The following is a 24520-nucleotide window of genomic DNA, read 5'->3' on the forward strand; positions in this document are numbered from 1 at the left end:
AAATTGTTATCAACTATACAAGTTAAGGAGAATTAGAACAGAAGGATAAAAATTGCTCTGTAAATAAGTAAGATTGAATTGGCAACCCTGCACTAGAGATCTGAGAAAAGGACCTTGAAATGGCGCTGCCCTGCTCTCCCCAGCAAGGCAGCACATAAACAGGGATGACTGGGAGCAGGGTCAGCCTCTGTGGGAGATGGGCATTTGGTGAGCTGGCAGCTCAGAGGCAGGAGCAAAGTATTTTAGGACAAGAGGAAAATATTTGGGGGGCCATTGAAAGAGCTGACTGAGGAGAAAATGACCTGGCTGACAGTAGCAGAGCTGGGAGGGCAGTGTGGAAATGGCAGAGAAACTTTCAAGGAGCTGAGGAGGGAATTTCATGGTGCAGAAACACCTCAGCTTGTGCAGTGGTGGATGTGCCTGGACACAGTCAAGTGCCTCCCTTAGTCATGGGTTAAGAACAACAAATTAAGAGGATTAAGAAGGATGTGTGAGGACTCTTTGGGATTGCTCTGTTATTACAGGGCTAAGTAGCTGAGGCTCTGTGGCATCGCTGTTGAGGAACAGAGGAATGATTAAACAACCTGGGGCAGTGCCCATTGTATTAAGGCTCTTGAGTTCAAAAAAGCTTTGAAAATATGTCAGCTACTCTAAAGCATTTAAATACTAACAGTGTCCTCAAGTTACAGGTAGAAAAGTCATCTGGAGTTTATTTTAGGAACAACAGAAAAAGCCTTCCAGGCAAAGGGCTGTGTGTTCAAAAGGGTTATGAAATCACTGAAATAGAAATCAGGAGTTATGAGTTAAAGTAATGCAGAAGAATCTAACCAGGAAATAAGGCTGCAGCACAGAAAGTCAAGACAAGGTGATAATTATTTCATCACATTGACCTGGACACCAATGTGGCTAAAGAAGGGCAAAAACCTTATCAGTGATATAGGTAGAAAGGAGGAGGGGGCTGCAGGTGTTACTCATGGCCCCAGAATAAAATGCCTGTTTTCAGCAAGGGAGAGATTACTGAACCTGAGAACAAAACAGAATAGCCGATGATGTGGAAATACATTCAAGGCAGAAGAAAACCCAGAACAAATCCCAACAAAGAAGGCAGGGAATGACTGTAATGACTTGGTCATGTGTTAGAAACCAGCTCTGAAGGAGGGCATTGAGCTCAGACTTGCAAGTGAGTTCCAGGATGTCAGCTGGGGTGCCCCAGGAGGCCGGGTGTGTACCTGCAGCCTGCTCTAGTTCGAGATAAAGGCTGTTGTCTCAAAGCACAGGGAACACTCAACCCTCAGAGAAGAAGGGTGATGTTTCCTGCTGGAGCAGTGGGCGCCAGACCAAAAACAATAAGCTTGCTGCTGGATAGTTCAGTCGTCCTAAAAGGCAGGTATGATACCATAGCCTGATCCAATTGCCCAATTCAACAGGGAACTCAGCTCAGAGAGCTCTTTGCTGACTATTTTTCTATTGTAGTCAATACCGACATTCAGTGCGGGTCTAAGATGCTGCTGCTCTGACTTCATTATTCAGTGGCTTAAATACTTTGACCTAAGATTCTTGACTCTTGATTCTGTCCTGTCTAAAATGAAATCTGTACCCAGAAAACACCTTGAAGCATCACTTCAGAGCTCTGTGACAACCAATGAGCCTTATCAGGTCAATGAATTAAAGCTGTAGCAGAACTTGTTAGCCAGAGCCTTGCAATCAGTGATACAATGTAAAGTCAATTTTAGAAAACTTCCTGTGCTTCCAAAAGACACCTGCAGGCTATAAAGTTATTCTAGTTTCTCCTGATTTTTGTACACAAGGTAGCAGAAAACAACTGGAAGGGTTTCTCACATGTCTCGCTTACAATTAATGCATTTGAAGCCTTTTGCAAAGTCCTAAAACTCCACTGGTTATTGAAGATGTTTACTGAATATGAGAAAACAAAACCATACAATTTCCTCAGAGCCTAGCCAGTGGAGCAGTGGGTTAAATTAAATGCAGGTCTCTATGCTAACCTGTTTCTCTAAATCTGGGAGGGAATCCTCAAAGATAGGCTCTTTGTACAAAACTCTGGTGTCGAGTGGGTCAGTCAAAACCAGCACACACACTGTAGGGCAGCCACTGTGTGAGATTGGGGTGGGATAGTTTTTTCTGAATAGTATCTGCATCTTTTCTTGCCTCTGGAAGGTGTCTGTTCCTAGATAAGCTTTGTCCTTTATTTATGTATTCATGTGCTTATTTTTGGAATTTCATGTACTATTTCATGTACTATTTCATGTACTCATGTACCAAAGTTGCTGTGCCTCAGCTGTCGACCATGCTGTACTGGCATTTAGTACTTTTGCCTAAATTCATGCACTCAGAAGTCAGACCACAACAGGATGGTGTAGGTGGCTGTGCTGAAGGGTTTTGCCTTTTCCAAGGAACCAAAGGTGCTGGCTGCACTTGTGTTGCTGCACAGCTCTCTCAGCACTTGCTTCTAGGCAGAAATTTGCCCAGCATGCATCGATTCCACACTAAGGATTGTCTGCCTTCCCTTTTTAGGCAGATATGGGTCTCCCAACTGGTTCTCCAGAGCTGGTTCAGGAAAACTGACTCTCCAAGGAACAGTAAATGCTCAAATACTTTTTGTTCTGAAAACGATGAGACAACAGCTTCATCAGGAATAAAAACTAATCACAAAGAGCAGTAAACAAGCTGATAAATGACCAACTGAGTATTATCTAAGTACTCATTTGATTGTATAACACTGTTGGTCTCTCAGAAAAGCCACACCTTTGGATGAGATCAAATGCCCAAGGTGAAATCAGTCGAGGTAATTAGTGAGCATCTGAGAAGCATCAAGAAGCAGAACTGTTCCATTGTGGTATCAGAGGTTAAGTGCCCTGGCTGTGAGTGTCACAGGAATGCAAATGTGTCCACATCTTAAACCAGAGAGAACATGAAGTATTAAGCATAGACTGCTTAATTATCCGTCTGTGAAATCGCACAAGCTGCTGTTGATTATTGTTTTAACCCTCCCACTTCCCTGTCGATGTCTGTGGGGCTGCTAAATATGTATTGCACTGCCTTATTTGTTTCAGAAAAAGGGAAGCAAAATGGATGGAGTAGAAAAACAGAATAAAGATCCTTTAGGCAATTCTTTTTCTACATCCCAGAAGAGGGCTGAGAGCTAAAGGGTTCTGATCCAGATCAGCAGGATGTTACAACACCGAAATAATACATTGTGTTTTGAACGAGAAAATGTGTTTTATAAGTCAAATTAGAATTCTATGCTGAGTCACAACATTTTAAACCTTTTAATTTAGTTTTGTAAGGTGATCCAGCTCAAGAGACGTTTGACAGCAAAAAAAAAGAGAACCTTTTTGAACACATACTTCCTGTTAGCTGCTTAACTGACTTTTTTCTTTTCAAAGCTGAAATAAATAAAAGATGGGAAAAAATCAATATGTAAACAGGTGGAGAAATTTATTGGCTGAGAGTGTGGGCAGAACTAATTTAGATAAGGCTATGCTTCTGCAGTAATCCAAGGTTTCAAAATAACCTCCTTTCCAAATGTTTGACCTTATGAGTAATCCACAGCTGATGAAGGTGTACCAGAAAAGTTTGCTTCTGTTCTGGTACTTTGATTAAGTAAAAATATAGGTATTACTTGTTTTAACCAAATTTTCTTGTTTGTTTGTTTTGTTTTTTGTGGTTTTTTTTTTGTTTTTGTTTTTTAATTTCTCACTGAAATATTATAATTGCCTAGCAGCTTGGAGAATGTACCTTCTACTGCCTGGCTTCAGGGAGAGCTCTGAGAAGAGTGAAATCTGTTTTTCCATGTGCTCACCAGAATCCATACAGGAAACCATTCAAGCTGCTCTCCTGTGGAGTCCTGGAAGGCCTGAGACACCAGAATATGCTACTGCCCCTGTGCCAGTTGTTAGCCTAAATGTTCTTCCTGAAACAAGATACCAGTTCTTTGACCAGTATCCCATTTAGAGGTTTATCTGAATTATTTGAAATTAGGTAGAGGAAAGCATTTCTGTCCCCATTGTTTCAACTTTATGAAAGTTCAGTAGTGAGGATCTTTTTTGAGACAAAAGTTCGTTAAAAGAACTTAGTGTGATCCTTTATAAACAGTTTTTCCTTTTGAGGATACAGCCTAATTGCTGCTCATTCTCATGAAACAATTGTATCTGACAATCCACTTGTTAAAATGTTTTCAGTTTGGGGTAAAAAACCAACAACAACTACAAAAATCAATGATTCCACAGAAATTGTTACACCTTTCGAGACTCATTACAGACCCAAGGTATCAGACTTTCAGCGTCCCGCCCACAAAGATACTCAGTTCTGCAAAAAGTGTGGGGACAAATAAGGCAAGAATGTTACTTTAGTAGGGCTTGCTCCATAGACCATAAAATCTCTAGGATTTTATTATTTTTCTGTCTGAGTGGCTGTGCAAACTTTATGAAACTTCAGCACTTAAAATTCAATTGAAAATGAGCAATATTTAATTGGTGTCTTTTTCTATACTGTACTGGGCCTGTCACCACTGATTTTAAATAAATGACTAGACTAGCAAAAAACTTAAATTTTCTCACATCCTCTGCTGCCTCATTATAAAGACATTTCAGACAAGAATACCATAATTTTTTTTCAAGTCCTTTTATTTCCTCAGATAGTAACAAACACTGGAGGGGGAGAGGCTTCTTGGATGAACCTGTCTGCCAGATACAGGAGAACGTGAATCTTGACTTATCAACAGAGTTATCAGATCTCTCAAAACTTAAGTTCTGGCCTGGGTAATGTGCACATATTATTTCAGACCACTGACTAGCAGTATATTATCAGAAAAGGAGAGGAGTTTGAGATAGGTTTCCTTCACACATTGGCAATAAAAAAAATCACTGCTTTTTTATGTTCTTTCACACTTCTCAAAAATTCTCTCACAGATGTTTTGTTCAGAGCTCAGCTTGATGGGAAAAGACATATGTGGGGAATACATGAATCAGCATCTCCCCACTCAGACTTGTTTACTGCCACATGCTGTAGAAAGTCTTGGCCAGAAGGTAAGGGGCATCACCACCAGGCAGTGACAAAAGTGTGACTCTCTATGATTGACTGTTTTCCTCTGGTTCTAGTACTAGGAATTTCTGTAGTTTTCTTTTCACTCCTGTACATCTGTGTGATGAGAGACACTCCAGCAGGAGTGAAAGCAGCACTGCATGGCGAGGGTTCAGTGAATTCAGCACTCAGGTTTCCCTGGTGGAGACTGGGCACTGGGAGGGAGGCTGGCTGCTGATAGGAATGTGAGCAGCACACCAATCCACTGCATCCTTTAGAGATGGGTACTTTCAGTTCTTCTTTCCTGTAGCTGTAATCCCAAAAGGAATAATTTCCTGGAGCTGTGCTGTCAGTGTCAGTAATGGGGATGAGATTCTTTCCTGCAGGAATGGTGAGAGCTCGGTTCAGCATGGCAAACCCCATTGCAGAGGTCCCTCAGCAGCAGAGTGTTGCCACAGGCATCACTGAGTGTGGGAGCTCAGCAAAGTTCCCACAAATCCTTTTAGATTAGAAATCCTGTAAAGGTCATAAATCCCAGTCTGGGATAGATGTGAGGATGCCAGTCACAGGTGTTTGCTTTCATACTTCAGCCCTGCTTAGAAAGGGAAAGGTTGCTGCTGATTTGAGGGCCTTTCTGTGAGTGCCCCCATGAAGATGGTGAGGTCTTTCTGAAGAGAGAGCAGCCAGCCACACGGCTGGAGTCACCACCAGGCATTGTCCTGAGTGGCTCTGTGTCACTGGAATTGTTTGGCATCCTGTACCACAGTTGTAAAATCTCAGTCTGGGAAGAGCATCGCTGCATAGTACCCTGCTAAAGTCAGATATTGTTTGTGCTACTTTAGAACCTCACTGTAATGGGTACAGAGCAGGGCTCTGGAGCTTGTGCTCTGCTTTTCTCCTGCCTCCTGGAAAACAGTGGGTGACCTGAGGCTAGGAGGCAAGAGCATCTAAATATCAGCAATTCTGTAAAGTTCCTCTCTGGCCTTCGGTTTCTTTCATTAAATCCCAGTATTAACATTTGCATTCCATCATGGGGAGTTGCAAGAAGGAATTCTAACATTAAAGAACTTGAATATCTGAATTTGCTGTCCTGAATACTCTGTCCTTTCCTAACTGCAATCTTGAGTCTGTGTCTTTCTGAACTGATTGCATTCCATAGGTTATTTCCAAGTGTTTCTTTCTCTTTTCCATCTCCTCTCAGAGATGCAAAATCATGGTTTCCTCTTTGAGAAACTTAAGAATATCATAAATTTCTCATTTCTTATTGTATTCAAGTTCCAGTGAAGTATTTTCAGACTAAAAAAGCAGAAATTTTACAGTGACAGTAAAACTGGAAACATTTATTTGAATCTATATTATCTAAATATTTTACTTCTGGGTTCCAAGACACAAAGAAATTGTTCTTTGTTTCTTTTGCTTGAACTCATAATTATTACACTGATAATACCTCATTTTCAAATTCACCAGTTTCCTGTTAGTAGACTAATTTTTATCATCAGTGTCTGGCCAGTTCAATCAACTGTTCCCTGTAGGATATTTTTCTGTGTTTCTGTGTATTTGTTAGAGAGGAAAACAAACAAACAAAAAAAAACCAACCAAAACCACACATTAAATAATCTATCAGAAATCTCAGGAGGCTGAAAAAGCCCCATATTTCTCTTACTCTTTTGTTTGTTTGTTTAGAAATAAAATACCAGAACAGAGCTTCCTCTCCCCTCAAACTCAATACAATTTATATAATAGGGTATCCTATTGCAAATAATTTAAATATATTGAAAATAAAAATTAGATTTATATAAACAAGGCAGGTTGAGTAGCCTGAAGGGAGCATAAGCTGAAATAATCACAGGCACGATTTAGACTTTGTTTTGGTTTACTTTAGAAGATGTATATTTTTAAGTTATGCTGTATTAGGTATTTCTTTGCACATCATTTAACATTAAAATACAAAATAAGCAAGGTAGTGTCTCATTTAAATATCTGTAAGTGGCTGACTCTGTGTGTCTGTGTGTACTTTCAAAGCTGTGCTGTATCTCTAAAGAGATGAAAAATAATTTATTATTAGTGCATATTCTTATTATCTAAATATCACCCCAGAAAAGGAAGTTTTGGCAACACAAAGTCTGTCTTGCACACTATGCCAGGCAAAGAATTGTCAGGAGATATTTGCTTGTTCTGTATTGTGTGTTCTTAACCTCATGAAAGGCAAGGTGACCATTTTCTCATACCTGGAATGTCAAGGTTTCAAGAAGTCATCAGGAGTCTAGACTATGTCTTCTGGTGGTCACTGTGCTTTCTAAAGGAAATATATAAACTAAATCAGGAAAAACTGGCCTGTCTCTTTACCCCATTCCTGAAATGAAAGTGGCAGCCCATATGCTGCTTTAAGATCAGCTGAAAGTAATGATTATAGTGTATCGTATTTTGTATTTCTGAAAAGAAAAAGTAACTGCACTTGGGTTGTTTTTTTGGGGGGGATAATTTTTTTTTAACCCAGTAGCAAAACAACTCTTCTCTCAAGGAGGATTTCATATTTTTGAAGATGAAAAGCTAAGGGCTGAGAAATATCTTATTTCTTCACTTCAGAGTTGAAAAACCTACCAGAAGAGCTTGGAAAATTACAACATATTCAATGTTTGATCCATTCTGTTCTCAGCCTTAAAAAGAAATGATTAAAAATTCATTTTGAAGTTAGCTTTGCATGTATCCTGTAGATACAAGCCTGGTTGACAGAGTGGGTTCAGATTTGTAGACATCTTTGTACATGTAAGAATAAATAAACAAGAGGGCTTAGAATAGACCAGAAAGTGCAAACCTGTTTGTTGGGTTTTGCTGACAAACTCTCGGGAGTGACATGTAATACATTGCACCTGATGCAAATTTATCATGGGGAGGTGGCTTTAAATATTTAATGTGATTGTACAGGGCAGTTTTTCTCATTAGGAGTTAACACAGATAATGTAGTTTACTTTGCCTGTGCAGCTTCTTTAGATAAGTTACTTCTGAATTTTACTGCTTCAAATACTCATAAGATGAAACCTAGAATAAGCCATAACCTCTGGTAGCTGGAAATCTGACTAATGATCCATTCTTATACCTTTACATGCTACTTGCAGGGCTCTTGTGGATCAATCCTTTTTAGAAGGATGGGTGGTGGAGGCTTGGAACTCACAGTCAGACACAGGAATCCTGCCCTTTGCCAGTGCATTCACTGCAAAGCGAGGGTGCTCTGATAGTGCTGCACTTCTGAGGAGCTGCTGCAGTTCAGAGAACTGACTCAAAGTTGGTTTTGAGGACTTTACATTCTCAGTTAATGGAAAAATGCTATAATTATCAGACTTAGCAGGAGAAAAGCAATAATAACTTGAGAATGCTTTCAAGCAGCTTATTTATTTATTGCTCTTAAAAGACATCATTATACTCCATGAAGTAAGAGAATGTGCCCCATCAGAAGCTTAATATTATTCTATTACAAGACAAATTTTGGCCGTAGTGTTTTCACCTTCCTCTTTTTTCCTGTGGGCTTTCTTCTGTGTAATGATGAGGATTAGTTGGGAGGGCAGAGGCTCCTTGTTCAGATGAATGTGATGTAAAGTCAGTGTCACTCCAAACCCAATGAAAAATGACTCAGGGTTGATGGAGAATTGCCAGTCCCATCTGGTGGTGACACTTATTCCCTAAGTGAAGTCTGAGCTGAGTGTATGTGATTTTATTTGGGATGTACCTTCTGTAATTGAGGCAGAAATGACAGCATAGACATGAGAGCATCTTCATACCCTCCTCGCTGCTCTCTACACTTCAGCCACTTTCCTTCAGCACAGCTTTCTTTTCTCCTTACTCCTAAATTCGGGTTTGAGCGTAGCTAAGAACTGCAGGACATATTCCTCCTCTGCTAGGGTGAGAACTGAACCAATGAAACAGTCCAGAATGCAGGAGGGAAACTGAATTATGGGAATTCACCTGGCACTTCACCTGATACTTCACCCTTTAACGTGCAGGATTTTTCTGACCCAGTAGCCTCATATTCTTCAATTTCCCTTCTTTAGCAGGCTAATGGGCTTGCCTGTATCAGGTAGCAGAAATTAGGATGCAAGAGTGGCCTGTGGCTTCACAGAGTGAATGCTGGTGTGCTTTGTGTGGTGCTGTGCTTGGGAGCTGGGGGATGCTTTCGCTGGAATATCAGCTAAGGCAAAGACAGTAAGTGAGGGGGGAGGAAAAATAAAATTGAGTTTTAAACACACCTAGGCTGTAAGATTTGTTTGAAAATCAGAAAAGATGACTCAGGGCTAAGGGCCCTATCCCTGGACAGCAGTACTGGAAGGTGAAGCAAACAAAACAAACAGCAGTGAACGTTAATTGGGAAGTATTTGATACGTGGGATTCTGGTTCTGTCGTCAAAATAGCTTGGTATCTACAACAGCCACTGTTGCTCCATGTTTTAGTTGCAGCTCTCTGGAGCAAAAGTTCTAGGGAGAAAAGGCCAAGGTAGTAGAAGTTTGGACACATGAAGGATAGATGCATGAAGGGGGGACAGGAATGGGGGACGCAGGATTATTTAACATGTGCTGACAGAACTAACATGGCTTGTGAAATCCCCATTTCAGTACCTGTCCTGAAGCCTCTGGTTGCCATCAAGAATGTACTAAGACCTAATTTTTGTCTAGACAAGCAGTGAAGACCAGCATCTGTGATTTCTCTAACAGTTCATGCTACCATAGTACTCCACTGCATTATTCATGTTTCCCTGACGCATGAAACATTTGGTGTCAAGTCCAGAACATCTTTCAATTTGAAAAAAAAAAGAGAATGGGAGGGAGAAAGAGTGAGAAAGACAAGAAAAAGGCACCAGGCCTTATACAGAACTGTCATTAGTTGTGTTGGCATAACTGCCAGTGTGACTAGGGATCTTGAGTTCCTTACAGAAATAAAACCAGAGCAGTTAACTTTTTGCTTCTTTGCTCTTTTTCTTCCTCTGTGTTTTTTGGCTTCTTAAGGTGTTGCTGAAGAACTCAGGATGTCCTTGAATTTCCATTCTTGATGATGAGGCTAAAATTCCTCTAGATGGGGGAGTTTTTCAGAGCGACACTGCATCTTTGGCTCTCAGCATCATCCTGACAGTGTTGCTTTGTGCCACATTTCTGATGTTCTCCAACTTACTGCCTTTACACGACACTTGGGCACATTCTTTATTTTCCTTTCTTCCTGAAAAACCTTCCCACTCCCCTTTCTCTGTAGGCTTCAAAAGTTAAGGCTGCACATTGTAACATATATGATACTTCTGTATGCCTGCTCCAATAACTGGGCTCTTGAATGGTATTTATCATTAATTTGGCCATTTGGTTCTTCCCTGCTGGTCAGCTGTCCAATAAAAATTCTCACTTTACTATGCATGTCTTTGAGTTGATGGAGATATTTGAGCATTTTCAGGAAATGCTTTAGTGCATTGATTTTATTGTCCATGACTTTTTTTTTTTGGTGATGAAAAATGCCATTCAGGGAGCAAGAGAGACCAAAACCTTCCAAGTTTCCCCAGAACACCACAAAAACATTGAGCGGTGCTAGTGGAAGTATCCTCACATGAGTTCAGCCTTTCTGCTCATTCTAAATCACTTTGACACAGGGCATTAAGCAGTTTCCTGTGGTGGTTTCTCAGTCCTTGGTCTCTGGTGAGACTCCAAATAGAGGTGAGAATTTCTGTCAGCTGTGATTGTGTTTTGGAAGATACAAACGCTCCTTTTTTAAATTCTGTAGTTTCTCTACAGTTTTCTTTTAGCAGTAGCTCACTTTCTCCACTCCCTCCTTGTGACTTGCATGAAAACTAATTAATGATACGGTCTAATTAAGTCTTTTCTTTTTCTCTCCTGGCAAAAAATGAGATTTTTTTTCAGTAATAGGAAGATCTTCAGAAAGAAAAAAAAAATCAAATATAAATATTAGCTTTTTCAACTGTTCTGCTAAGGTCAGAATTATCAGAGAAAGTAAAAGGAAGATGTCTATGTCTTAGTAAGGAAACTTTTTTCATCTTTTTGGTATCAAAACTGGACTGTGAGGTTTGGGTTTTTCTGGATAATTCAAGCCTTCCTCACTTTCTTCAGTATCTTGGGACAAAGTACATGGTGTCTACTTGTTGCTAAATAGAAAAAAAAATAGAGACATTTTGGGGCAATCTTTCTTTCTCTTCTCTTCCTTTCCGTCTTTGTTCTTTTCTACTGCATCTGCTTTGAATTTTATTTTTTTATCTTCATTTCATTCCCAGGCTTAATTTTCTCAGAAAATTAGGGTAAGGCTCAGTCTGTGACCAATATTCTGAAGAGACATCTGTGTTGTAGTAACAGTGGGGACTGTGTTCTTTGCTCATATTAACCAGTTTGTGGTAGTGCAGTGTTTTTAAATTTGCAGGAAGGACAGCAGAGCTTGCAACTTAGAATAGTGATGTTAGGGATTAGCCCTTGTTGGATTCAAGCTCTTAAATCAGGTGAAGTCCACAAATCACCTGTTTTATCTCCTATTTCATTTGACTAAGCCAAGCCAGGTTGTCACACCTGTTCTGTGCATGTGTGGACAAGGAAAGAGAAGAAATGAAACAGGATGAAAAGGAGTTGTGTGTGTCTCTTCTGTTGGGACTATGGTTGGAAGCTTCCTCCTAACACTCTTGCAAGATCAGAAAGCTTCTGTGTCCAAAGCTGAGGTTGCCTGGAATGTTGCACAAGCACTATAATTTAAAGAAGAAAGACTCCATAATTTAAAATTCAAAATAGACAATCTATTAACTTAACTATTTGATTTAACATAAAATTTTGAAGAAATATACAATGGGGTAGTAAAGGTACTTCTCCGCAGTTTATCATTTGATGTGGATCTGGGAAATTGGGGCTATTCTGGTCTCTTATCTTTTCTTCTATTGTAGCTTCTCTAGTTATCTTCTGGATTTTTTTTTTTTTTAATTGTCTGCATAGACAGCTTGTGAATTGAAGAGTTTAACAGCCTAAAAACAGATCCTCCAACATCTGCAGTTGTAGGTGAAGGACAAATCAGCTCTTATTGGAGACTGGAGGGAGCAGGGACCACGATGGTGAGCACAGACTTGAATTGCAGGAGTATCTTTAAAAAACCATTGAATGGCTTCCTGAATTCCCATTTCTGCTTTTCAAGCTTGCTGTGTCACATTAGGAGCCTTTCTCCTTCATCAGTTCATTGCCACGAGAATAAATGAGCTGTCAAGCACTGAGTACTCTGGGCTAAATCCTGCCTTTAGATGCCTGAAATTTTATTTGTGTCAATAGAAGTTTCATCCACATGCACATCCATGCATTTTTGTGCCTTTGGGATGGCATTTGCTTAATTTATGGATTTAGTAGATGGAGATTGGGAGGAGCTTTAATTTTTAAGGGAAAGTCATGAGGTACTCATCTGCAAATGGGATACTCCTTACTTTTTAAATCACCACATGAATTAATGAAAAAATAAGTCTGCAAACAAATTTATGGAGCTCTATAAATAGATGGTCTTTGCAGCAGTAAGTTAGATCAGACTTATTTTGTGTTGCACATGCTTTTTAAAAACCCATGATGCAGCTTTCTTGTGTCAGCAGGTATCTGTTACAGCAAAATGTATTGAATGCAGTATTGAGCATCAGAGGTGGCCAGATGATTAGAGCTGGACTTGGACCTTATTGAATCCAATCAAATGTTTTTGTTGACTTCATTAGAGATTTATTTTTTTAATGATAGACATAGAAATAAGCTGTTGCTATTTCATTATGATATTTTCTGCTTCATTGCTAACACTGAAAATACCAGGATCTATAGCTACTTCCTAGAGTAAGTCTTTGAGAGGATGTGGAATTCTTCACAAGCATTAATTCTGTAAAAATGTATTGTCTTTGCAACAAAGTAAAATCCCACTATCTAGACCAGATAAAATAAAATTTTTTATTACAGCACTGAAAAAAAAAGAAAAATCAACTTTTCTAAGGCTAATGGAGTTCCTGAGATGAAAGTGTTGTATTTGAGAAATAATAGATTTCATGAAAAAGTAAATCATTTTTAGCAGAAATAGTACTCAGTGAAAGATCAAGGGGGCTGGGGGAGACTTTGGTGACAAATTTGTTGTGACAACGCTGTAATAAGGTGTTTTCATTAGTATTGTGTTTCCTCCTTCCCCTTGCTGCCAGAGCATGGTGGTTTTGTGTCTGAAAATGAAAATAAACCTTAACATGATGGATCAAAACTTGGAGAGAATATTTCTATTTACTTTGGGGTTTTTTTAGTTTGTTTGCCTGAAAACATCATCTACTCCAGCCTGAGAAAGTAAACTACCCTGCACCAGACCCTGGCAGCAGACTTGTGATAAGGACACTGAATGTGCTAAACCAACACCAAGATGATCTATAATACAAAGGTCAAAATAAACTTTACAGGGTAAATAAGAAGGATGACAAGTGCAGCTATTTCAGAAACTTTTAGAGTGACTCAAAGCCTGCTGACTAAAATCAGTGGGAGCCAAGGCTGGGGCATCAAAGAATGTGAAGGAAAAGTTTGTTTCTAGAGATTCTCCTGCTCACCATGCTATTCCTTTTATTTCTCTCCCTGCTTTGTAGGTAGGGTAGGACTTTGTTTGTTAATTTGTTTTTTAAAGTTCTCTTCTTCTTATTCCATAGTTCTCCTCTTAAAAAGCAACAATTTGAGTACTGAATTGCTTCCATCCCGTTGGATTGAAAGAAAAGATTATCTGGTTACCCTATACTTTGAGATAAAGTACATTAGTATTGTTTCCATTTTAAACCTAAAAACTTATTAAAGCTGTGTGCAGAAAATTGCAAACAGAAAATATTAGCAAATCCTCCTGAATAACAAGCATATCCCCCAACATTAATTCTTTTTCAAGAAAAAAAGCTAAACAAATCTAATAAATTAATTGACAGCTTTAGTTACATCAATATATATCAGGGATAAACTGCCAAGAAAAAAATTAATCGAGAAATAAACATTGCAATATTTATGCAACTATCCTCAGTATTAAAAACAAAAGGACAGACCCCAGAAAATGTGTGATGAATAATGGAGTTCTCTCTAAATGGAATTAGTTGTTATTTTAAGTTCTCTGTGTCACATCACAGCAGTTTGTTAGGATGAGAAGTGACAGGGAAGACTGGGAGGCCAGTCTCTCCCAGTGAGTGCCTGTCTGCTTCTCATGCACTTTGTAAAGGTAGCAGGAGCTTCATCTGGGAAGTCCTGGCATAAACAACCCTGGATTTTTTTAGAGCTGGCTTGGTTTGAATCTATGATTTCAAAATTTTGGAGGAAATAGAGGTCAGAGAGGGTAAGGCTGCCCAAACTAGAAGCTCAAAATGGAAGCAGCATGTCTGAAATTCGAGCAAAGAAGCATTTTCCACCCATCTTGGCCAGTATTCCAAGTGTATACTTGAAGGACTTGGCAGTATTTTAAGTATCCATTAACACACTTCCCTTTTGGAATTACTGCCACTAAAAGGGTTCAGGCTCAGTGGATATATTCAGTGTACAGCTGCAGAAGCTGACACCAGGGCCACCACCTGAGCTCTTCTCTCAGTGGCAGCACAGAGGTCAGCCTGTCACCCAACCTCGATGGCCTTGGCAGCCTTGGAAACATTCACCTCTAGTCTTTAAAAAGGACATTGTAGCTGAGCTGTGGCAAACAGCACAGGATGGCTAGAGCCACCTGTGTCTCCATACAGTGACACAGGCAGCTCTTCCCCTGTCTTCTTTGTCACTGTCTGCTCTGTTTTGCTGAACAAGGGAGGAAAGAGGAGAGAAAGGAGCTCTGAATTACACATTGCTGGCCTGGAGACTGTCAGGTTTGCACATTGAACCCAATGTATCCAGTATGGTGGCCCCATAACATCCTTTATCAGTTGGGTTCTTAGCTTCAGGGCACAAATAGCATTATTTATGTCACAGGAGCCAGGTGTATAAATAATATTTCTGGAAATTAATTGTGACCTTTTGTAATGTAGCCATTGACAGTAGCCCTAGAATAGATGAATCTGTGGGGTGTTTTTTCTACTTGCAAAGAGTGAGACATGCAGATGTATGAAAATTTTCCATCTTTATTTATCCCTACCAGTCTGTATTTTCTGAATCAACATCCAATTTTCAAAATGTTTTTTGTTCCTCTGAGCATAACCAGGTCCTGTCTAAATACCTTATGGATTATTTGAGTGGTATCAAAAGATATGCTCACTTCCAAGGTGCTTGGAAAAGTGTCAGGTGATTTTCATTATACCACCTACCCTGTTTTGCATGAGGAGAACAGGCATTCAGGAGAAGTTTGTAGAAGTTAAGAGTTCCCAAACTGCCAAAATGGCTTTCAGATTTCAGAGCCTGATTCTGCCTCCTTTCTTGGAACTTTGACATCCACAGGTATTCCTTTGGAGTCTGCAGTATTTCGTGAGCTGGAGCACCTTTTTCATCCATTCTCTGTCTCTGAAACAAGGGTGGATGTGTCTCACTGATTCCATTCCCTGAGAGGAGGGCATGTTATCCAGAACTTCACACGTGCACAGCATGTGTGCCCCACGCAGTACATAGCCAAGGTTTTAGCTGAAGCTGTAGATTTTCATCCCAGGGTGAAAGGCTAAGTTAAGTTTCCTGAAGAACTTGCAACACATTTGAATGATGTCACTGCTATTTTTTTTCCATGTGTTCAGGGACTCTGAATTGCCATAACTTTTTCTAACATTAGCAGCCCTTCAAATTTCTCTCCTCTGTGCCATGAGTTCCACTCATTAATCTCTCTTAGATATTCTAGGGAAAAAGAACATGTTTTCATTTTATTTGCTCTTTCTGACATATGTCAAAAATGTGCTTGTGTTTATTATTTTTTTTTTCTGCAAGGAAAGAAACCTTTTAGCTTTCATTCTTCTCTCTTACAGAAATCAGCAATGTCAAGTAAAGTCTTCCCTTTTTACACTGATGTATGTCCCTCATGATAAAAGTAAGCTTTGACTCATACATAGGGTACTGCAGAAACATCTCTACACAAATGGGCTCAGGTAAAAGCACTCACTGGAAGCTTCTTATGTATGTGTAAGAGATGGCCTGAAGATCCCTCATCTTTGGGATGCAGTGTGTGTCCTGATTGAAAAACTGGCCAAGGTGTGAGTGGGTCTCGTATGGGGCTTTAGCTGAGGACGATTTCTAGTGAAGCTCTGGCACTGATTGCAGTGCAGGGCCACTCCAGGGTCCACACCACAGATATGTGATAGAAGATCCCATCCTAAACAGCTGCATCTAGCACGTAGGGTCTCACAGTGAGACAGGGAGCAAAGATGAGGCAAAAATGTGCCCAACTAGAGGAGCTGGAGAGAGCTGGAAAGGGAGGGATTTGACATCTGGGAGCACTTCAGTAGCTGGGAAACTCTGTGCAGCCCCTTCAGTCTGCTGACAAGGGAATGACAGCTCAGAAAAAGTTGACTAACACCAATTTGACAGAATTTGCTTTTGACAGACCATTTTGTAGTTTTAATTCCTCCTGAGACTCTTTTAATAGCATAAAATATCTCAGTTATGATTTTACTTATCCCTGTAGCAAGCAAGGGATCAGGATATCAGTGCTGACTTCCAGAACAGTAATTGAACATCAGGGTCACCCCTGACAAATTCTGTTCATTGGTAGATGGTTAGGTGCAACTCTGGACTTGTTCTGTATCATTTTATCATGGTACAGTGATCAGAAATGTATCACAAAATATAACCCTCCAGGCTACTCATGCTAAAAGCAACTAAATAGTAATCATATCATTTTTCTCTTGGTGCATACCTAATGGGAACAGAGTACAAGTAATTATTGTACAAGGGGAAAAGCATCTGTTGTGAATACGACATAGGAAAGACAAGTAGTTGAACTGTGTATTTGAGAGTGTTTCCAAGAACAATAAATGTACTATATGTATTCAAGCTTGAAATGTGTTGCTATGGTAGATACATTGGTTACTAAAATAGCAGCACATCAGTGAAAAAAAGGCTTAAAAGTCGTTCTGATATTGTGGGGGGAAGCAGTGTGGAGCGAGGGGGATCTGTCTTTTTAAAGTAAATACGTACCTGAATGCTTTTTGCTGGCACAAAGGCATTTTGAGATTATCTGGACTATTTACAGCTCCTTCTTTACCTGCCTGATGTATGGGGGACTGGGAAGCAGGAGGACAGGGATAACATCTTCATACCTGTCCATACCTCCATCAATCTGTTCCCTTTTTTTCCCCACCTCTGGTCAATAGGCTGTCTCCCATCCAGCACTGAGCAGAGCCTTGTTTCCAATGAAGTGCCCATTCTCCCATTTGACAGCAAGCAAAGCTGTTCTCTGTCACTGAGCTCTGCTGTAGCTGCATATTGAAGAGATTTTTGAGATTTTTTTTATTGAGCCTCACAGTGACCACTTTCTTTGAAAAAGAAATCTGCCGCCTGACCGTGTAAGCAGACAAGTTTCCTGACTCCAGAGGCACTGCAAACTATTAGTAGTGGAAAAAGTGATCTGTCAGTATCTAGTTCCCTGGAAAGCTCATGGTCTGTTCAGGTGTTTAGAGAAAACAGCTGTAATGGAAAACTGCTGGACACTTAAATGGTCATTAGAAATTACTCAGGTGCCCCTGCAGAGCTCATAAGCCTTTGCACAGATGTTCTGAACTGAGAACTTGGTGCCAGAGGTACAATTTTCTCCCAAATTAAAATTAGTGTCAGATCTCATCTTGAATGGCAATCTTAGAAGAAAATGTCAGTAAGATCTAGCTCAGTCCTTCCTTCAGAGTAAAAAGCAGCAGTGTAGGAACCTCTGTGGGGCAGCAGCAGAGCATTTTCTCAGTTGTTCACCTTCCCATCACATGCAGTTTAAATTTCTTCTTTTGAATGATGCTAAGATGTAAAAAGTCCCAAATGTCACACAAAATGTTGGGTTTATGTAATTCTGAGATAAGTGGAAGAAAAAAAATGCCAAGAGAAAATCCATGAGGAACATCTATTTTGTAGTCACAAAACTAAAACACAGATCTAGAACAATATTCCAGATTAAAAATATTTTATACTTTACATAAAAACATGTACACACACACAAAATGTGTCTGATGCCAAGTGTGGTAGTGGTGCCCAGCTTTTACGGATGCAGAGGTTGTGTCCAAAATGTAAAATGACTTTTAATGAAATAAGTTTTGGAAGGGCAGAAAGAATGGCCTCACTTTGTCTCTGGCTCTGAAACATAACAATGAGTATGTAATTGTCAATGAATGATCTGTATTTTTATAGTTTTTTGTTGCTGGATGCATGTGCAGAAACAAGATGGCCCTACAGCACGGCTTGCTTTTACTGTTCCATTCCCTTTCTCCTCACAGAAGTCCACTCTGTAACAAGACTGTTATCCATAGCAGGAAAGCCTCAGGATGCTTCCTGGAATCCTGGACACCCACCTCTTTATCAATAACCACAAAATAATAAATATACCTGTAATCCAAATTCTTCTAATAATCTGTGTTAACTTCTATAATATTTGCAAAATGAAATTTCATATGTAAAATAAATTGAGGGGGAAAAAACCCCAAAGATTTTATGGAAACAGGTACCACAAATAATCAAATACTAAAACAGAGGAGAAAAGACTAAAAAAAGAGAGAAAAGAAGAAAAAGAAGATATTTCTTGCAATTTTTCTTAAAGCTTTGCCATTTCAGCATATGACAGAGCCCAGTCCTCCTTGGCCCTATGTCTCAGGTATTTTCATATGAAGCTGAGCTCTTATAAAGATGCTCAATATTTGTTCGATGATTATTTCTCTTTTAAATACTGTTGTGGTTTCTGTGAACCTTCCATCCAGGTGGTTTTTGAATACAATATAGTAGTTTTATTAAAGGAAAGAGCTGCAAGCAGAACTCTGAAGAGATCTTATTCATGCACAGTGCAAGAGAAGGAACAGAAAGTCAATTAGTTAGCTGTAAAATTCTTGAGGAAAGCAATTTTAGGGGATAAATCCAGAATTGAAAGACTGGAGAGGAAGTGCACTGGGACTGGGTGATTAAAATTTATCAGGGAGGCTAGAGACCAGCAGTTATGTTCCACGAACATACACCATCACCTCCCTAATCCACTCAGCTCTAATAACTACAGCTATAAAAGGACTGTTAATGAGGGGCTAGTCAAACTAGATTGAAGGAACTTGGCCAGACCCCAAAGAGACTTGGTGCAGCACCCTTTCCATCAAAGTTTCTGATTGTTCTCTAGCCAAGCAGTAGCACAGCTGAATATTGTAGCAGTAGTTGGTTCTGCTGACTGTGTTACCCTTAATGGTTCATTAGAAGTGCAGCGTCAGTGGTAGAAAACCAGCAGTGGTGAATGTTTAGCTGGTGAAAGAAAGCTGGTATTTCAAACTCTAGAGAAAGAATGAATAGCTGGTTTTATTTCATTTTTTTCCTCATGAAAGATAATGCTGTAACATTCCTACCACTGAAGGAGGTTAGGATATTAGATATTTGCTGTAATAGATTATACTTCTTTTTCCTTCTTCCTGTTTTCTTTGGGGAAACGGATGTGAAGCTTGCATTTTCACTTACACTGCTGTTTAACTCAGTCATATTTACTCATTGCTTGGTTATTTTGTTTCTTTTAAGATATGTTTCTCTTTCTCTGTCTCTAGTGTCTTGATGTGTTTTTCCAAATAAGTGGCTGTCTGAATGAGCTAATAGTGAGAGTCACAGATGGACAGGCTGCACTTTAGAGTTGGCAGACGGGGACTTGAGACAGGAAGATAAATCTCTTTCAGACTGCTGGGTTTCTGGGGAGAGTTGATTAGGGGGTCTCTGAAGTAAACACACACTGCTACGTATCTGAGGAGTGGAGAGATCAAATGATACTTTTGGTTGGATTGACTCACTGCTGTGGGCCAACGATGGCACAGAGCAGGGTGGCCCATGGGAGCAAAGCTGCTGTGGTCACAGCCCTGCAAAAGCAAGCCATGGAATCTGAAAGCACCAGGGAACAGAGTCAGGGACTTAAGGACTTAGGAGACAGAGACATCCTGCTTTCAAACACACTCTGTCAATTCCTGCCTATTCACATTTATGTTTTCTTCCTTCTTGTGTGGAAGGAAAATACCCTATAAATAGGCAGAATGGCATTTAAATGTCACCACTTGCTGTCCTTTTGACTTGAAAGGAAAATGAGAAAAAGGATTAGTTATACCAGGGCTAGAGGCGGGAGTCCTTTGCCTTTCCCTTCCTCCTCAGTGTCAGAAGAACAGCCCAGAGAGAGCTGTGGCTTGGGCTGAGCTGTGTCTGTTCTGCAAACACACTAACACACCTGCAGACGCAGTCCTTGATGACACTGGCCTCCCAGGAAGGCCTGCAGATAAGCAGGAGACCAATTTACTGGTCTGGTTCTTTTAATTCTGTTTCCCACCAATGCCTAGTGGCAAGGCTCGGGAAATGTTATTTTTACCAAAGCTGAGGATTTTGTGCATATTATTGAACAAGCAAGAGTCGACATCCGAAAAAGAAATTAAATTATTTACCCTCAAGCTTTGCAGAAGTCAGCCAACATGCAAAACCTTGCATTTTCAGAGCTCACGAGGCTATGTCTCTGTTCTTTAACAGTGTTTTATATGTCCCTTACAAACTGCCACTTTCAGAAACATCGTATGTGTTCCTTGGTAGTTGTAATCAAGAAGTTTTGTAACCTTCTTTTAGGAAGATAGAAGAGCGGGAACCACTTGTAGAGATATTTCGTTTTTCTTTTCCATGAGTAAGTCATGGCAATACAAGGGGATGTGGTGGGAATGCTTTTAACAGAGCTGTGTCTCTTCTACAGCATTGTTATGAAATGTGGGAGGTCAGAAAATACCTACTTCGTATATACACCATTGTGCCGATCCTTGCTTGTTTCCTGCGAGACATCCATGATGGTCTCTTGTGATCTTTCAATTTGAAAAAAAATGCAAAGCAGGAAGGTTTTTTTTCTGACCTTTTAAAATATAATTTGTATAGTCTCAAGCTTCCACTGCGAACATATTTTGTGGACTGCACTGCGTTTCCCTCCCTTTCTGTTCAGCTCCAATTTCTTTGCTTTAATGTTCTCTGTTTCCCCCAACAGCAGCATCATCTGTGGCCATACACAAGGATTGGACTTTTCCACCTTTTCCTTGCCTGCATTGGTATTGACAGGCACATGCCTATAAAAAGGAGGCACCTTGTATTTCTTAAGCCATGTCAAATCCTGAGGCAGTTCTTAGTGTCTTAGGGCACAGAAAAGCAAAGGGAAAAAATTAACTTGGTGAAGTGACCACTCCTGTTTCTGAGTCTCACAATGAGTGTTGGGGCTTTGTTTGTGTGCCACAATAAAAGGCAGGGGGTTGGACTTATTTGATATTTCCCCCTGTCACATAATGAAACCCTTAAATCGATAAAAAAGAAAAATCAGTAGAAATTGAACCGAAAGAAAGAGATATATAAGGCTAAATTATATTCTTCATTTTGTTCCTGCTTTGGAGTTTGTTCAGACTTTGGCCTGAGCAGAAGAAATCCCCAGGAAGTTTGGACGTGGGAAGACACCTGGAACAGACACCATGTGGCCTCCTGGCCATCTCTTGGTGGATGTGCCCTCTGTGCAGGCTGAGATCCATATAAACATATTTACTAAGTGGCATTTGTTGTTTCTAAAACACAGAACACAATGAGTCCTGCTGTAGCCCATGATCAGAGAGAAATTTCTTTACTGTTATTATTAGTTAAGCATTACTTCAGTATCAGCTGAATATGCACAGCTTGTTAAAAATTTTTTCATGTTTTAAAAGTAGATGAATTTTAAAGGGTTATCCCTTCAAAAATCCCTTTGCTACCCTTTAGAGTTAGGGTTATCCTTCTAAGGATAAAAGGATAGCAAAGACTCGTGCCTGTCAAAAAGAGAAATTAGTATGTATGGATTTATTGACTTCATTTCACTGGTAGAACCTGCTTTTGTGAATAGCAGTTGTCTCAGCCCCTTGCTGGTCATTGGTTTGTCACATCCTGCTGACAATACCAATGCTGTCCCTGTGCTGACAGGGCAGGTGAGGAGTACTGGGACTCCTGAAGACCTTACCAGATCTTTGGTCTGGGCACAAAAAATTAATCTATTATTTCTATACAACTTCCAGGGAAGTGAGGATAATTCAAACTCTCTTTGGTCCCTATGTGTAGACTTAAATTTGTGATTTTAATATAGGTCTGTGTTCGAGTAGCTGGAATCCTCAAATATAACATTTTTAGGTTCTACCTTTTAAAGGGCTCACAGCAGTAAGCTTTATTATTTATTCTTGGAAAATTGCATTTGGCAAAAATAGAGGGTGAGCTGAGATTTGAAGGAAAATCCAGAAGATGAGTGCAATCTTGAGAGACAAAGCGTGGAAGAGTATATGAGTGTTTTTTGTGTCTCTTCACACATCTTACAGAAGTTAATAGAAAGGTACTCCCATTGTCACCCACTTAACACAAGTGTTTTCCAAAGATAAGGGAAGACTCTGAAAGTTTCTTTCTGAAGTCTCAGAAAGTTTTTTTCAAGCTAATGCCAACCTCCTCCAAGTGTGGTGCATGAGCCTGGCTATAGAGTGAAGACAGTCACCTAGAGATGTCAGGTTACTGTAAAAAAGTACACATTTTTTCAATGTGTATTTATGCCATACTTCTCAAAAAAAACCTGTAAAATTTTTATTTTAATAATAGACTTTTCATTTTCAATGATTCAAACATTTAATGTTCTATCAAACTTTAGTTTCCTTTTTAATAGCATAAACTACATAACATGCATAGTATAAGGGAAAATATTTTTTGCTCTCATATATTCAGGGACACACTTTAAAATGTTTTCAAGTACACTTTTCAGGGAAATAGGAATTGCACAGAATATTAATTTCCCTGATTACGACTCAGAACTCATCTAAACACTTAAAGGGAGGGGAAGGTATATAGAGAAAATGTTGCACTTTGTACTGAACCTTAAATCAGACTTTAAGTGTTTGCAAGTGTTTGTGTTCACGTTGGCTTTCATGAATCTGAGGCCACATTTATCATTCCAGCTTTTTTTAGGATAGCCCTAATGTTACATTGCACCATACTTGAAAGAAGGAAATAAATTTCTAATAAGCAGCCTTGGAATAAGCATTGAGAGCAAAACAGTTGCCTGCCCACTTAAATGAGAGCCAGGTCCCAGCTCAGAGGTGCAGGGAAGGTGTGGTGTTTTCTGAGGATGGGAAATGGCTTTCTCATCACTCCTACCTGAGCTTAATGCATCGAGGGGTTGGCATTAGTTTTCATAAGAGTTCTGAACCAGTGACATGTGCTGAGTTCATCATCAGAAAACAGCCATAAGTCACACAAATGGTTTGCTTTTGTTGTTATTTTGGAGTTTATTTATAGGATTTGTTGTCTGCTGTACAAACAAGCTGTATTGTTTGAGCTGCCAGTGTAGGACATGCAGACAATTCCAAGGTGCACGCTTCTTCCAAATGCTTTTTCTTGGAGCCAGTGGTCATAAAAGTTGCACATAAAAGTTCTTCAGTGTTGACAACACACGATTAGAGTTGCACAAGGAAACCTAAGTGAAGATCTTTTCCTTTTGATATCTGTTCAGGATTTCCACTGGTGCCAAGAGAAATTGTACCTATCCCGTATCTACAACAAAGCAGGCTGCACAGGCTAACAAACATACTTTTTATAAAGGAAGGCAAATTTCTGAAAAATCTGGATGGTTTTTTTCCCCCATTATTTCCTCCTATATCTTTTGGCAAAGTGCACTTGATTCTTCATGAAACAAATTTTCTATTCTTCATTAGTGCTCACGCTTGACTAGAAAAGCCATCACTGTCAGGTGTGTGAGCCCAGGTTGTGTGATGATTAGCAGGAGGGTAATGAATCAGCCTGGGCTTTACATCTGTGGGATAAATGATGGGCTCCAGCTGAATGTAAGCAGTGTGTTGTTCTTCTGTTTTATAGCATTTCTTCCTACCAAAACCTTGTGCTTCAGAAAGAAAGAGGTTACTAAAATCTCCAAAAAGTAAGGATGGGAAAACTTAATGTTGCTTTGCTTTCAACAAAGTCTGGAAACTATTTTCACCAGGTAAGTTTTGTAAAATCCTTTCTTGGTTCATGATCTTTTTTATTTCTAAATATGAATGTTATGTAAAGCTTTTTTAATATGGTGAAAAAGCATTTACTTTTTCTCCTAGACTTCATAAGGGAATAGTGCAAAAACAAACCCAAACCAAACCTTTATATTTTCATAAAAGCTAGATTAAATTAAAGCTTCAAAAGTTTCGAGTTCTGCTCAGAAATTCTGATTTTTATTTACATTGCCTCTTTGTCACCTTGGAAACAGTACTCTGTGCAGAATAGCACAGTGGAAATGTGGGTCCCAATTGCAGTTCTTAATTTCTCCTTTGCAGAGCACCTCCCAGAACCTGCAGATGCAGAGGGAAACTTTACCTATAAGTCTT

General features: G+C 39.6%; 1 long non-coding RNA gene across 2 annotated transcripts in view; it reads left to right on the plus strand.

Moving 5' to 3' along the window:
- The window catches only part of LOC138112294 (uncharacterized), a 296238-nt gene that overhangs the window by 134321 nt on the left and 137397 nt on the right, over positions 1 to 24520 (plus strand). For both annotated transcript variants that reach the window (XR_011151665.1, XR_011151666.1), the window contains exon 3: positions 24021 to 24144. This is a non-coding gene — a long non-coding RNA (uncharacterized lncRNA). The remainder of the gene's footprint in view (positions 1 to 24020; positions 24145 to 24520) is intronic.

Source organism: Aphelocoma coerulescens, chromosome 6 (genome assembly GCF_041296385.1).
Source record: "Aphelocoma coerulescens isolate FSJ_1873_10779 chromosome 6, UR_Acoe_1.0, whole genome shotgun sequence".
In the NCBI taxonomy this organism is placed as follows: Eukaryota; Metazoa; Chordata; class Aves; order Passeriformes; family Corvidae; genus Aphelocoma; species Aphelocoma coerulescens.